The following is a 14342-nucleotide window of genomic DNA, read 5'->3' as shown; positions in this document are numbered from 1 at the left end:
AGTTACTAAACTACTCAGAAAAGTAGTTAAGCTACAGTAACTTGTGCAGAGTAGTTGAACTACGTACAAGTCTGCCTTAGCGCCGATTTCTTCCTCCAGCACTTACATCGTACTGCTGACGTCACCTGCAGCGCGGACACACGGGTTGCGAAGCGGGGGCAGTACAAAGGGATCAACATCACGGGCGTTTCTGTCCAGCTTAGCTTTGGTTGGAAGCCGTGTAAAAAGGAGACATATTTAGCTCCGAAGATTCATAACTCGTCCATAATCAGGGTGAGCGTAAATTCTCAAACTAGATTATGCCCCTAAAAATAAAAATTGTAAAAGTTGATTTGAACTGTTTAGTCAACTATCTAACTAATTAGCCTATTTCCCATATTTGTTGTGACCCACTGGCAACCAGCTGAGCCGCAGGGCGTAAAAGAACCTTAACGCAAGTTCTACTTTCAGTTCTGAACCCTCTAAAAAAAAAAATACATCCCAGACATCGATGCACTGCCACGTACACCGGCACGTATATACAGCCACGCGGACACACACAAATGTGCCCACTCGTGCAGACATAAACACGCTCAAATTATGCCAGGCACACGATCGCTTGAATACGGGCACACACGTGCACACACACGCAAACGCGTGTGCATGCAAAACCTCCCGTTTACACGACGCCCAAACGATCACAAAGAGCACGCACGCGGGGAAGTGGACAAATCCAAAGGCACGTCCTCGCGCGAACACACAAAACTGGAACAAACACGCCAAGGACGCGGCACCCGCGCGACAAATATAATGTACAAACATACGGACGCGACACATACGAAGCCCCAGACAAACACGAGAGCTCGAGCTCGACATTGGGCAAACGGAGCTAAGCGCCGACTGCCGGCCCGCGCCTATTCTCTCGGGATTGGGACAGCGATGGGCGGAGAGGCGTCGGCGGCATTACCGTAAAGGCGCGGCATCGGATGGGGTACTTTTTTTGGCCGCAGACAGCTATCGGCGCTTTTCGGCCCCGTCGTTGCTTGCACAGGGCAGCGGCAGTGTGTATGTACTAAAGTGGAGGGTAGTATCTTGGTCCCTTCGAGAAATTCCAATTGCCTTCGGTCGACTTAAGTAGGACGTGGTTGCGGTCAGACGGAGAAGCGGTTCGCGAATACCTTTTAACCTAACTGCAAGCGCTTTCGACGCTACGTTACAATGGGAAACAACCACGCAGCATCAATAGTGCGTCGTTAAAACCCTCATCGTCTTTGTGCACTTGCAGTCACCGGTTTAAACAGTCAAAGGCATAACAATTCGTCGACCGTTCATAAACCACCGTCTACCTTTTAGGCTTTTAAGCATTTCTTTCGATGTTATTACGTTTATGTTTGCTTGTGTCGCCCAGCGCCATGAATGATTTCTGGGGACTAAACTCGAAATTCTTTCTGGGAACTAAACTCGTAAAGCCCTGAGCGATGTTTTGCCCACAATTCGTCTTCACTGCGCGCGAACTCTTTATGTGGGGAAGTGTTCCGATGGAAGACACGTGTCTTAGAGTCGTGATCGTCTCTAATATGATTTCATGCATTTAGATGTTTCCTCTTGGCATCATTTAACTACCTAAATAGGAGTTAATCTATCCATCACAAAACATACGCCTATTATTTGCTTTTGTTTTGCTTTTACATCGGCGCGTATTCAGCGCGTAAATTTGAAAGAAACAGGGTACGCCATTCCGAGCAAAACGGCAGAGTCGTGAATATGATAAATTTTCCTTTTTTATTGTTGTTGTTTTTTGCATATTTCTGATACCTAGTAGCGACATTTAACATTTCTGTTAGCTTCACTTACACATATACCACAAATATAATGATTATACACGTCGAATGACTGATCCGACATCGGTTCTCCCATATACACCGACTTGTATCGTCTCATTTTATTGCATATGCCAAACAGATCGGTGTAGATCAATATATGCGAAAACATTCGTGCACTCCCCTAACCTACAGCACAAACATCTTGTATGCAGGATGTATTAGCATTAGCGATGTACACGCGATATGCAAATCTGAACAGCGTCACTGTATTGTGCTGTGACGTCACACTGGCACGCGATATTTCGGTGTGTAGTCCCGGTGTTACGTGGCCAGACGTCATATTATACAACGACTTCGCAAACAACTTTCCTAGGTTTGAAAAACATGTTCACGTCGGCAGTGATGCAATAGACCCGTGTCATTTTGTAGCACCTTTTGGAGCAGCAAAAAATACTTTGGGTCACAAGCACATACGCACCGTGAATATAATATGTTGAGATTCTATTGTTAGTCTATTCGACTAAAGAAAAAACGTGCATACTTATTTGGCTTTTAAACTTTTGTGAAACTGCAAGTATGATTTACTCAAAAAAGTAGCTGGTTAGTTGCACATAAAAGTACTAGGCATGGCAACAAGATGTTGATCAATGAAGGGCGGTATGGACTGCTGTGAATGGTCATTTTAGGTACAAAATAAGATTTAAACAAAATAGTATATTTCACTAAAATAATGTTAGAATAATTTTGAACATACAAATTGATGTTACATTCAAGTCGTAAAGGTTGTAATAAAACATAAATGATTAATTCAAATTAAAAAAATGGGATTTCGTAATCGATTTATAAAAATCAATGGCATTCTGCATCTACAACTTGATAATAGCAGAGATCGTTTTTGAAAGATAAGTATGCCTTCTTAAAACAAACCAGCTAGAGTTGTTCAGGTTATTGCCAACCTGCCTTCTACTGCTTCACGTAATTTAGTTTTAGTTTATTCTAATAAATATACCTCGAACGGATAAAACATATTTAAAGGTGACAGCTAAACAACAGATTTCAAGTGAACATAAACTTATAGAGCAGTTCATTTAAACTTAGTTGCGAGTACCCTTGCTTAGTCGCGAATTTGAAAAAATATATCACTAGAATACCGCAGTTTATCTGAAATATTATTCGCAGTTTAATTCACAAATATTTACAACTAAGAGCTGTTATATTAATACTCACGAAGTACCTTTGTTTAATGAACTCGACGCGTCCGCGTTTAACGTACCCCTCCGGGGGAATGCTGACTCTTTAGCATTCGGATGCACTGCGGCGAAGCAAGGTGAACAAAATAGCGATGCTTACTTTGCGGTTGCCGCTTCACTGCTGTACGGAAGAGCACGGTGAAAAGCGCACTCAACCAAGCTAACTTACACGCCAGAGCGGACTAGGAAGATAAGAGATATTGCGAAAATTCCGAGAACTGTCAGTGTTTGCAGCTGATGGAGAGATCATACGGACAATACGTTATTTACGGCTAAAATCGAAAGTTCTGAAAATTCTCACAAGCCTACCATAACGATCCGTGCGTGTAGCGGGGCCTGTGTCATTACAGTTCCAGCATTTCGTAAGTTCAAAACCAAGTTTTGGCGCGAGGTTGGCGCAAGTCCCTCACATTTGGGCTAAACGTAGCGGGATGCAGCAGGGTAAGCACTTTGGCGCAATTCGGCGCTAATGGCGCAGCAATCACATCCCTGCAGTGGATCGTCAGGTGACAACATGACCTAGAACCGTGAGTCGCGTGACACCGCTACGTTAAGTAATTCGTTGTAGATGAATACGCGTCACGCGGTCACGTGACCTGTAGTGACGCCATCCAGGAGACCATATGAATCACCGTGATAGCAACCACGGGACCACATGATCCTAGTAGAATCTTACTAAGATTACCTGACAACGACCCGGTACTCAACGGCAATGGCGGTGCGACAAAATATCTCAACTTTGCTTTCGTAGAAAGTACATGTAAACAAACGGTAAACACTTACGCTTCCCGTAAGGTAAAACATCAGGACAGTTGAGGTGTCACATCGAAGCCGCTAAGGTGCCAACTCGTAGCAGATGGACTGAATGAGCGCTGAAGGTGCGAGCGCGCACCATAAAGCCTGCATAGGCGTTTCGTACTCAACTGGGTAACACACCGGACGAAAATTTCATTGTGTTTTGGAATCAAAGAGGGTGTATTAAGTAGAGAGCATTTCGTGAACCTGTTAAACAATTTTATTGGAGACAAACTAGGACTCCCTTGTGGTAATTGAAAAATACTTTGAAAATCGCGCACCCTAGTTTGAAAATCCAGGGAACGACGAAACTACATGCGTAAGTATGAACCGTTCCCTGTCGTTCGTGTGGCTCACTGAACGTCTTACGCAACGTTATTGGACACAGCCTAGCACCGCCTTGTGCTCAGCGAAGAACACTTCCAAAATGGCTCACTCAAGTTTTAAGTGTGTAGGTCCACCTAATTTCCCGCCCGTGGTTTCGCCGGCTTAACACCCACCTAGCTTCATTCGTTTTATCACCCAGGTTCTCGGGCGATGAAACCAATAATTGAAAACGCTTTGTTTTTACTGTTTCCATTATCAGCAGTCTCGTGCTTATGTTCCTACGTGCCGTTATTGTGTCACGTCACAACGTATTGTCACGTGATGTCACAGTGTGACGTGATGTCATGGCGTCACGTGACTCACGGTGTCACTTGACGTCATTAAGCCTCGTGGTCTCACTCTGCGCCCTGACTCGACGTGACAATGTCACGCCATGGTTTCAGCCGACGCCAGGTAAGAAGCGACATGACACGCGGCTGACGTTGGAGTCGTGTCAAGCGCCATGACGTCAATGTGGAATCTTTTGGCGTAGGGCCCCAAATGGTCGCGTCGATATCAAGTGCGGTCGACGGCGCCGATCCCGCCAAGTCTCCACACACTAACTGCTATTTCTGCAACAAAAAAAGAAAGACGGCTTAAAATAACGACAGCTTTCAGTCGCCAATGCCCCATTTAAAATTCCAATGCATATGCTTTGAGACTCTTACACATGATGATAAATTAGTGGTAATTTCGTCGGATAGGATTCAAATCTACTAATTTCCTGACGAACCACATTTTAGTTAAAAAGTAATAGCCACTCGTTGAACGTGAGAAGAAGAGCGAGTTTCTGATTCCGCTGCAGATATACATGTATGGAGTTGTTCCTAAGAACATCTATTCATTTTTTGCTTTGGACGAATATAAGATAACACGTTCACTTGAACCCGGTGAAGGTTTTGCGAAATGTAGAGACAATTACAAACCTTATAGTTCCGTAGCCAAGTAGACGAACTAGTCCTGATTGTTTTTAACTCATATCGATCAATGTTCGTGTTTGTCTGTTTTCATTGTTTATTGACGCATTTAGACGCAGAAGGAGTAAACAGATCGGGTGAAATCTGAAAAAAAAACTTATACCATTTTCGCTTACTACACTCTAAAAAAAGCCCATGAGTCTGCTTTCCCGCACAACACTCGGAGAGCCAGTCACCGCAACTTACGGAGGCAGCTCAGCGAATGACTATGCCGAAACATATGTTTAGACCAAAAAACGCAGTCTGACTTGTGACATTAAGCAATGCAAGCGTGACGTTTTGCATTGCTTAATGTCACAACTCAAACTCCGTTTTTTCGGACTAAACATATGTTTCGGCGTTGTCATTCGCTGAGCTGTCTCCGTAAGTTGCGGTGATTGGCTCTCCGAGTGTTGTGCGTGGAAGTAGACGCACAAACATTTTTTAGAGTGTAACGTCTCGTGCGCCCGAAGTATCATTGGGTACCTGTAGGTAAGAAATTCGTAAAAAACTTAAGTAAGCAAGTAATTCTTTTCAATTATCTCTTCAACGCTGATTTTTAGTGCCTTCATATCAGGGGATAGACGTGAACGGTTGCTTATGTCAAAGTTTAACTCCACTTTAAATTAATCGCCAATGCAGTCATGCCTGCTATTGCACTGGTCTTTACCACAATGACCGGTCAGCTGGGCAGTTACTTAACGAAAATATCGAGCAAACGATTTTCCTCGATAAAAAGATACCGTATAGGGTAAGTTATTCAATAAATGTATATAATGTTTATTTTTTTACGTTGTTCCTTCAACTAAAGTAAAAAAAGGCACACTTGATGTTCGTTTAAAAATGTCAGCCTACAAAATCGGGAAAAGATGTAAAGTAAGGATAATTATTTGCCCTCCCTAGTGGCGGTGAACAACGTTCTTCTTAAGCCATCAGAACATGTTGCTTTTATTTTTTTTAAATTGAATGTGGGAGTTGTTGCCTATGTAGCCCAGCAGGGGGCTACAGCTGGTCGGATGTGGGACGACAAGACTGTGCATTGTGTATATAAAGGCCAACCCCAACCGGGTGGCGTGTGTTCGTACATCATGTCAGCAGCTGAGCTGCAGTTCTCACAATAAACTGGTCCCAGACCAGGCATGGCCTTGTGCTCTCAGTAGCAGTGTGTTATAATATGTATATATATATATATATATATATATATATATATATATATATATATATATATATATATATATATATATATATATATATATATATAGATATATATATATATATTATTATTTTTAATAACGTCAACGCTACAACACCTTGTTCTCGCTGTAAAGCTTCCACAGCTCCTGCCCGTATCCTGCCCGGCGTTACCCTCAAAGCAGCTATCAATGACCTTCTTTTCACCATAATATCCCATAAAAAGGGAGAAACAAAACGACTGAAGTAATGTTCTAATGATCATTCAGTCAGACTGCTAAAAACTCTGGACGTCATTTAGCCAATAAGACAGTGTGACCACGAAAGGTACATTCTGCTGGTCTCTTTGTATGATTACGTTGGTAAATAGGAAACCAATGATTCGTGTTCCGATCTCATCGAGGAAGAGCTTAAATATAGAAGCTCATGAAAATGCGATGCTATCTTTTAAATAGAATCTCACTTCAACCAGAAATAATTTACTTAGAACGTGGATTCGGACAGATCAACCGTGTTGCTATTTTAGTCGGCAACCAGAACAAAACAAACTTTAGCGGCTCAAGCGTGAGTGCGAAAGTTTCAGATATCTCGTAAATGTACACCCAGAAATTTAATTACTGTCCCAGTTAGCCGGATACAAGTTTTCGTACGAAAAGCCCAGAGGCGTCGTAACTCCATTTAAACGCCTCGTTAATTCTTTTTATCTAACTTTTTTTTTCTCACGCGAACGCGCTGACGCAGGGCAAACCTAATTATCCAGGTATCGTTTTCTATAAAGTGTGAATCGTCAATAAAGAAGGCGGATATAAAATAATTAGAATTTTTGTTTCCGACGTGCCAATCTCATTTTAGCCGCTGGCTAGCGGCCCACTGCGCAAACAAGCTTACAGCACACAAAAGAGCTCACTAACCGTAGAGCAATTAATAACGTTCGCTAATTGACGCTTTACGCCGGCAAGAGACGCGCTTCGTTCGGGGTAGCCCCCGACAATTATGTCGTGGTCGTTAAATATTTACCTTTTTACGCGTTATGTTCTCAGATAAACCTCCGCATGTTATGATACCACCGTAATAACGATCCCTCGCTTACTCTGTTTGCACGGGGTTCGCGATGTTTGGACTCTGGATATGTAACTTAACTATAGCTCACTGGAAGCGTTCCCGAAATGCCCCGTACGTTGTACCTAAGCTGAGTGTTGCCCTTTTTCGGCAATGGAAATGGCGCGAGTGGCTAGTATGCCCTTTTTGCTGAAGAAAAACGAAGAGCAGTAAAGCAGCGGTTACACTGCTAATACATCATACAAAAACAATGAAAAACAGTGAGTGCGCAGGCGAGCTGGTGGAAGTTGTTCATGATGTAGAATACCCGAGACTGTGGCAAAAGCTGGGAAACTTGGTTGAAGGAGAAAGAGAGGGGAAAAACGTTCTTTCCTTCTGTTTTTTTTTTTTTTTTTTTCGATCCAATTTTACATCTTTTACCACCGTCTCAGGTATTCTACATCATGGCATAAAAAAACGTTCTGTGGACACTGTCTGAGATACTTTTTTTTTCTGTATTACCACCCTGATAGATTGATCGTACACAAACTATTCGCATTCATATGCATACATATGCATTCATATGCATTCATATGCATACACATGCATACAGCGAATATGCTTTGAACACATGCTTGAGCTGTATTCACAGGTGCCTCAGTCATCATCGTCTGGAGAGAAAACCACGTCTTTTGCACGATGCACATGGAGCGGCAGACAACGGATGAGAGGAGAGCCATGTGACTGGCGCCGCGCTGCGGTGAGACGCTGAAACACATGTAGCAGCCGAGCTAGTGGTGCTTCCGCGACGACGAAAAAGAAGCATCTCGGCGCGAACACACAGAACGAGACACCACGAGCTGGGAGATTCGGCGACCGAGCGGCCCGGTGACTACATCGAGCCATGCCCAGGACAGTTTCATTTCTTTTGTAAATATTGTACATAAAAAGTATGTTGGGAGGTATGTTCCTGGTTCCAACATAATTGGTGACCCGGACGTGATTCTGCCATGTCTACGGAGTCTGGTGAGCCTGCACACCCGGCAAGTGCCTCCCAAGCAAGCGCCGCCTTGGGAATCGCCGCTACCTCGATCCTCAAGTTACCGAAGTTTTGGGCTGAGGATCCAGCGCTCTGGTTCGTACAAGTGGAGAACAAATTCCGCTTGCACCGCATAACCTCCCAGACCCGGCAATACGAGCTCCTCGGTCACGCCCTCCCGCCGCAAGCCGCTACCGAGGTGCGGGACGTTTTACTTTACCCAAGCGGTGACACTCCTTACGAAGTTCTCAAAGAAGCCTTGGTCAGTCGTCTCGTCGCCTCTGAACAACGACGCCTTCAGCAGCTCCTCAGCGCAGAAGAGCTAGGCGACCGTCGACCCACCCTGTTCTTGCGACACCTGCAACATCTTCTCGGCGACAAGGCGGCCTCCATCGACGTCGCCATCCTCCGTGAGCTATTTCTACAACGTCTGCCGGCTTCTGTTCGTGTCGGCCTAGTGGTAGCCCACAGGCTTCCGCTTGTAGAACTCGCCGAGCTGGCGGATCGAATTATGGAGGTTTCCGGTCCCACCATCGGAGCAACACGGCTGTCTCCAGACCTTGTTTCGGACATCGCTAAGCTCCGTCAAGAAGTGCAGAACCTGACGACCATCGTGTCCGAGCTTCGGCGGGAATCCGGTGACCATGCTCAATTGTCACAGCAGCACTCCAGTCGCGAAAGTCGCCGTCGACCATCACCGTCGCCTCGCCCTCCAGACAAGTCGCTATGTCGGTACCACCGACAGTTCGGACCGAATGCCCGCCGCTGTTGTTCACCCTGTTCCTGGAACCAGAAAAACGGGATGGCCGATCGCTAGTGGCGGCGAGCGACCCATATCGGCCCACCAGTCGCCTCTTCCACATCCACGACAAGATCGTCGGCACCCGTTTCTTAGTGGACACAGGCCCTGAGGTCAGCGTCATTCCAGCCTTATTGTTTGATCGCCGGAATCGCGTCCAAACTACATCATTGCAAGCTGTCAACGCTTCTCCCATCAAAACGTATGAACAAAAATCACTAACGTTGGACCTTGGCCTCCGACGACGGTTCTAGTGGTTGCTCTGGGTTGCAGACGTCAGCTACGCAATAATTGGAGCAGATTTCCTTCGGAACTTCAACATCTGGGTGGACATGACACAAAGAAGGCTAATTGATGCGACCACTCACCTACAAGTCTCTGGTATTGCGTCTCGAGCGCCAGCTCTTAGCCCCACTTTCGGCAAGCCACCTTCCAATTCATTTGCCAGTCTGCTCGAGAACTACTCAGACCTTATCAAGCCGCACAACATCGGCGAGGTACCTAAACATGACGTCACTCATCATATCGGGACGACGGGCCCGCCTGTCCATTGCCGACCACGTCGACTCGGACCTGAAAAGCTGCGGGTCGCACGGCAGGAATTCGAGCATATGCTCCAACTCGGAGTCGTACGCCCATCTTCTAGTCTCAGGTCGTCCCCTCTGCACATGGTGCCCAAAAAGAGCGGCGATTGGCGACCGTGCGGGGATTATAGGGCTCTGAACACAGCTACAATTCCTGACCGGTACCCGATCCCAAACGTTCAAGACTGCACTGCCTTTTTGAAGGATACCACCATTTACTCGAAGATAGACCTCATAAAGGCTTACCATCAGATTCCGGTTGAACCTACAGACATACACAAGACGGCCATAACAACTCATTTCGGCCTCTTGAGTTCGTCACAATGCCGTTTGGGCTGCGTAACGAAGCCCAAACCTTCAAGCGATTTATTGAACAGGTCATCCGCGGTTTGCCTTTTTGTTTTGTCTACCTCGACCACCTCCTCGTAGTGAGCAAAACCCCGGAGAAACATAAGCTCCATCTCACCACACTGTTCGACAGGCTACATGAGTATGGCATTATAATAAACGTGGACACATTCCATTTTGGTGTACCAGAGCTGACATTTCTTGGCCATCACATTGACTGTCAAGGTATCCGACCACTACCAGACAAGGTCAAAGTCGTCACCGATTGTCCACAACCTACAACAAAACGCGCCCTCCGGCGATTTCTGGGGCTTGTAAACTTTTACAGGCGTTTAATCCCCCACTGTGCCAAGCTTCTACAGCCATTGGAGACACTGCTTTGCACCTCCAAGGGCGAGAAATCAACGTTGCAATGGCCCCCGGAGGCGTCGATAGCATTTGAGAGCGTGAAGAAAGAACTAGCCAATGCCACACTCCTCGTACACCCGTCTTCAGATGCACCAACGTGCCTGATGGTCGATGCCTCGGACGTCGCGGTCGGAGGTGTGTTGCAGCAGAAGATCGCAAATATATGGTCCCCCATATCATTTTTTTCACGTAAACTGCAAGACGCAGAAAGGAAGTATAGTACCTTCAGAAGAGAGTTACTTGCGGCTTACTTAGCCATCAAACATTTCCGACACTTCCTGGAAGGGCGTGCCTTCTTCATAGCCACGGTTCACAAACCGCTGGTTTATGCCATTCAGTCATCGAACCAAAATAATTCACCACGAGTGCTGCGACATCTTTCCTTCATCGCGGAATTCACTTCCGATATCCGACACGTGAAAGGAAAACACCGTCGCAGACACATTATCACGTCTGGAGCCGAATGCCCTCAACGCAGAGAAAGATCAATTCACCTACTCTGAACTAGCTGCGGCTCAAGCACAGGACGAAGAACTTCGATCCATCATGAAGACCGGCACGTCCCTCGTCCTCGAAGAGGAAACCCTCCCTGATCATGCTATCACTTTGATATGTGATACTTCAACAGGAAAACCCCGCCAGTATGTGCCACGCCAACTGCGTCATACGGTGTGCTCGTCACTTGACTCCCTCTGCCACCCAGGCATACGCGCAACACAAGAGCTGGTAACGAACCGTTTCGTATGGCCCAAAATCAACGCCGACATACGGGAATTTGTACGCTCTTGTCTTGCCTGCCAGAGGTTGAAGGTGCAGCGTCACACCCATACACCACTTGGCAAGTTTCCTCTTCCATCCACACGTTTGAGAACGTCCATCTAGACATTGTTGGTTCACTTCCAACTTCACGGAATTTTTCATACCTATTGACATGCGTCGACAGATTTTCTCGCTGGCCAGAGGTGGTACCACTAGAAAATATCACCGCTGAAACAGTAACACGCGCTTTCATATCCAGCTGGATCAGCCGCTTCGGTGTGCCTGCCACAATCACCACCGATCGCGGGCGCCAGTTTGAGTCCGCGATATTTAAAGAATTAACACCTCTTGTGGGCTCAGTGCAGACGCGCACGACAGCATATCATCCTGCTGCTAATGGCCTCGTCGAGCGACTCCACCGTCAGCTGAAGTCTGCGCTCCGAGCACAAACCTTTCCCGATGCATGGGTTGACAACCTACCAGTGGTGTTACTAGGTATGCGATCAACTTTGAAGCCCGACTTGGGTTTTACAGTGGCAGAACTCGTGTACAGTTCTCCCCTTCGTCTCCCTGCTGACATGGCCAAACCATCAACGGCACAAAGAATAATGTACCCCACCTCCTACGTACAACGACTCCGGGAAGCCATGAACTCTTTGCGCCCAGTACAGACACGGCAACCTAGCGCACCTCAAGTCTTCGTTCATCCTGCCCTCGCCCGATCATCACACGTATTCATACGTCGGGATGCGGTAAAGAAACCTCTCAGACCTCTATACCATGGCCCATACCAGGTAGTAGGCAGAACACCGAAGTTTTATACGGTACTTATACAGGGAAGTCGAGATACAGTTTCCCTAGACCGACTAGAACCTGCTTTCACCACAGCCCTAGACACAACTACTACCCCTGTGTTGCAGAACAGTGCTCGAACGCACTCCCCACTTGGTGCGCAAGTGGTCCAGGCTACTTGTCCAGGGGGGGGGGCGGGGGGGGGGGGGGGGGGGCATCTGTAGCAGCGAGCTAGTGGTGCTTCCGCGACGTTGAAAAAGAAGCATCTCGGCGCGAACACACAGAACGAGACACCACGAGCTGGTAGATTCGGCGACCGAGCGGCCCGGCGACTACATCGAGCGATGCCCAGGACAGTTTCATTCCTTTTGTAAATACTGTACATAAAAATTATGTTGGGAGGTATATTCCTGGTTCCAACACACACTTCTCCCGAGCGAAGAATTGTGTTTCGGGTCCTCGCCGCTGCAAAAGCTGCGCCCTGACGTCCAGGTTCCCCGAGAAATGACTGTTTAATGCTCTGTGCTATCAGATCCTAGCACTTCAAATCTGCGACCGAGCACTCTATGGTTCCGTGGTAGAACTGCCATGCTTTGGGAGTATAGAGGAGGTTTTTGCGCAGCTTAACGCGACCTTCAGCCCATTCTAACAGTTGGATTGCTCAGCACGTGCGCACCGTCGTCTCGTGTGATGAGCCCACTTCCTTGCGATGATTGATTTGCTTTACAGTGGGCGTTCCGAGTAGATACAATGATGTAAGCGAAGGCACTTGCATCAACGTGATTTGTACCTGAGGGATATGATCGGTGGAGTTATTACTGCGAGCAATTCCTAAGCTACGACGGCTGGATGAATGGCGTCCCTAACTCTAGAGCCATTTGAACTCTTCAGACTCTAAGTCATGCTCATCAGGATACTTGTAAATATTATTAGTTTTGCGATCATTGTCCTCAAAGGAGATTACGGGACGGGGGGGGGGGGGGGGGGGTGCAGACAGGAACGCTTTGTAAGCTGCTACTATCCAGTTCAACGACATTTTTCCTGAGTTCTTCGTTAAGAACACGAATGTTTTTTTTTTCTTCAAATGTTTAAGCAATTGAAAGAAATGATTCCAACCAAAGCATGCCAAATTTAATAATAAAAAAGCACTCGCGAATAAAGGTTTTCGGAGATACTATCATAAAAAACGTTCCAAATCGTACGCATTAAAAGGTGACATTTTGATGGTATATTTATTTAGTTAAACTTAAATATTCACCAAGTAAACGAGCAAGTTCGGTTTTTCTCGTATCGTACAGATTTTTGAACCATGTATACTCCCACGAAAACCGGACATGAGTCTTTAGAGAAAAATAAAATGACGGGACGGTAGAAATACACCTTTAAAACGAAACTGTTCCGGCCAAAGTGGGACGGCTGGTCATCCTACTTATTACTGAGTAAGGTTCGACAGCGTACACTGTTTATCTCTCTGTACGGGCTTTGCAATTAAAGAAAAAGTCATTTAGGTCGCATATGGTTCCTATATTTCTTATATTATCTCATAATACAATATACTATATTTTATTACTGTGTTATGTTATAATAAATGAGCAGATATATACCTTGTTTTTCCTGTTTCTAAATTAAAATAAACACTAATGGTTGCGTGCGGATTCCCAAACGAGAAAATGAATGCAATTATTTTAATCTCGAGATTCAGCGAAGTGAAGCAACTTTACTGCTACTAATAACGTAGCTCTTCGTTTCAAAAGACGAAGGAGCGGAAGGAAAAACGCCTTAATGATAAGAAATTTGTCGGACAACTGCGCGGTATTTTGTTTTAACCGAGAAACAAAGTATTCAAATGTCTGTCCGCCGTGCCTGCCGCTGAACCTCTGTAGATCTGGCTGGCCAAGCTCGGTCCCCGTAAAACAATAAATTAAATTGCATATACGTGAAACTGAAACAAAGAGTACACTATAACTAATTTAAAAATATGCTCCCACATATTCAAAGCATATCTTAGCAAACAATAAATATTCTTTCAGCACGATGGATTTTTTTAGAAGTCCTTAGTTATTATATATTTTAGTGTTCCGTCTTTTGCCAATGGGAGCATTTTTGTTATTAGATCAAAGGAAGGAGAGAGGAATAAACGACAATGATATACTGAAATTCAGCAATAGAGTGCACGTACTTCCTGCCATCAAGTTTTCAGAGATGTTTAGTTTAG

This window comes from Ixodes scapularis, unplaced genomic scaffold (assembly GCF_016920785.2).
Source record: "Ixodes scapularis isolate PalLabHiFi unplaced genomic scaffold, ASM1692078v2 PGA_scaffold0__279_contigs__length_252992795, whole genome shotgun sequence".
In the NCBI taxonomy this organism is placed as follows: domain Eukaryota; kingdom Metazoa; phylum Arthropoda; class Arachnida; order Ixodida; family Ixodidae; genus Ixodes; species Ixodes scapularis.
This window is presented reverse-complemented; position numbering follows the sequence as displayed.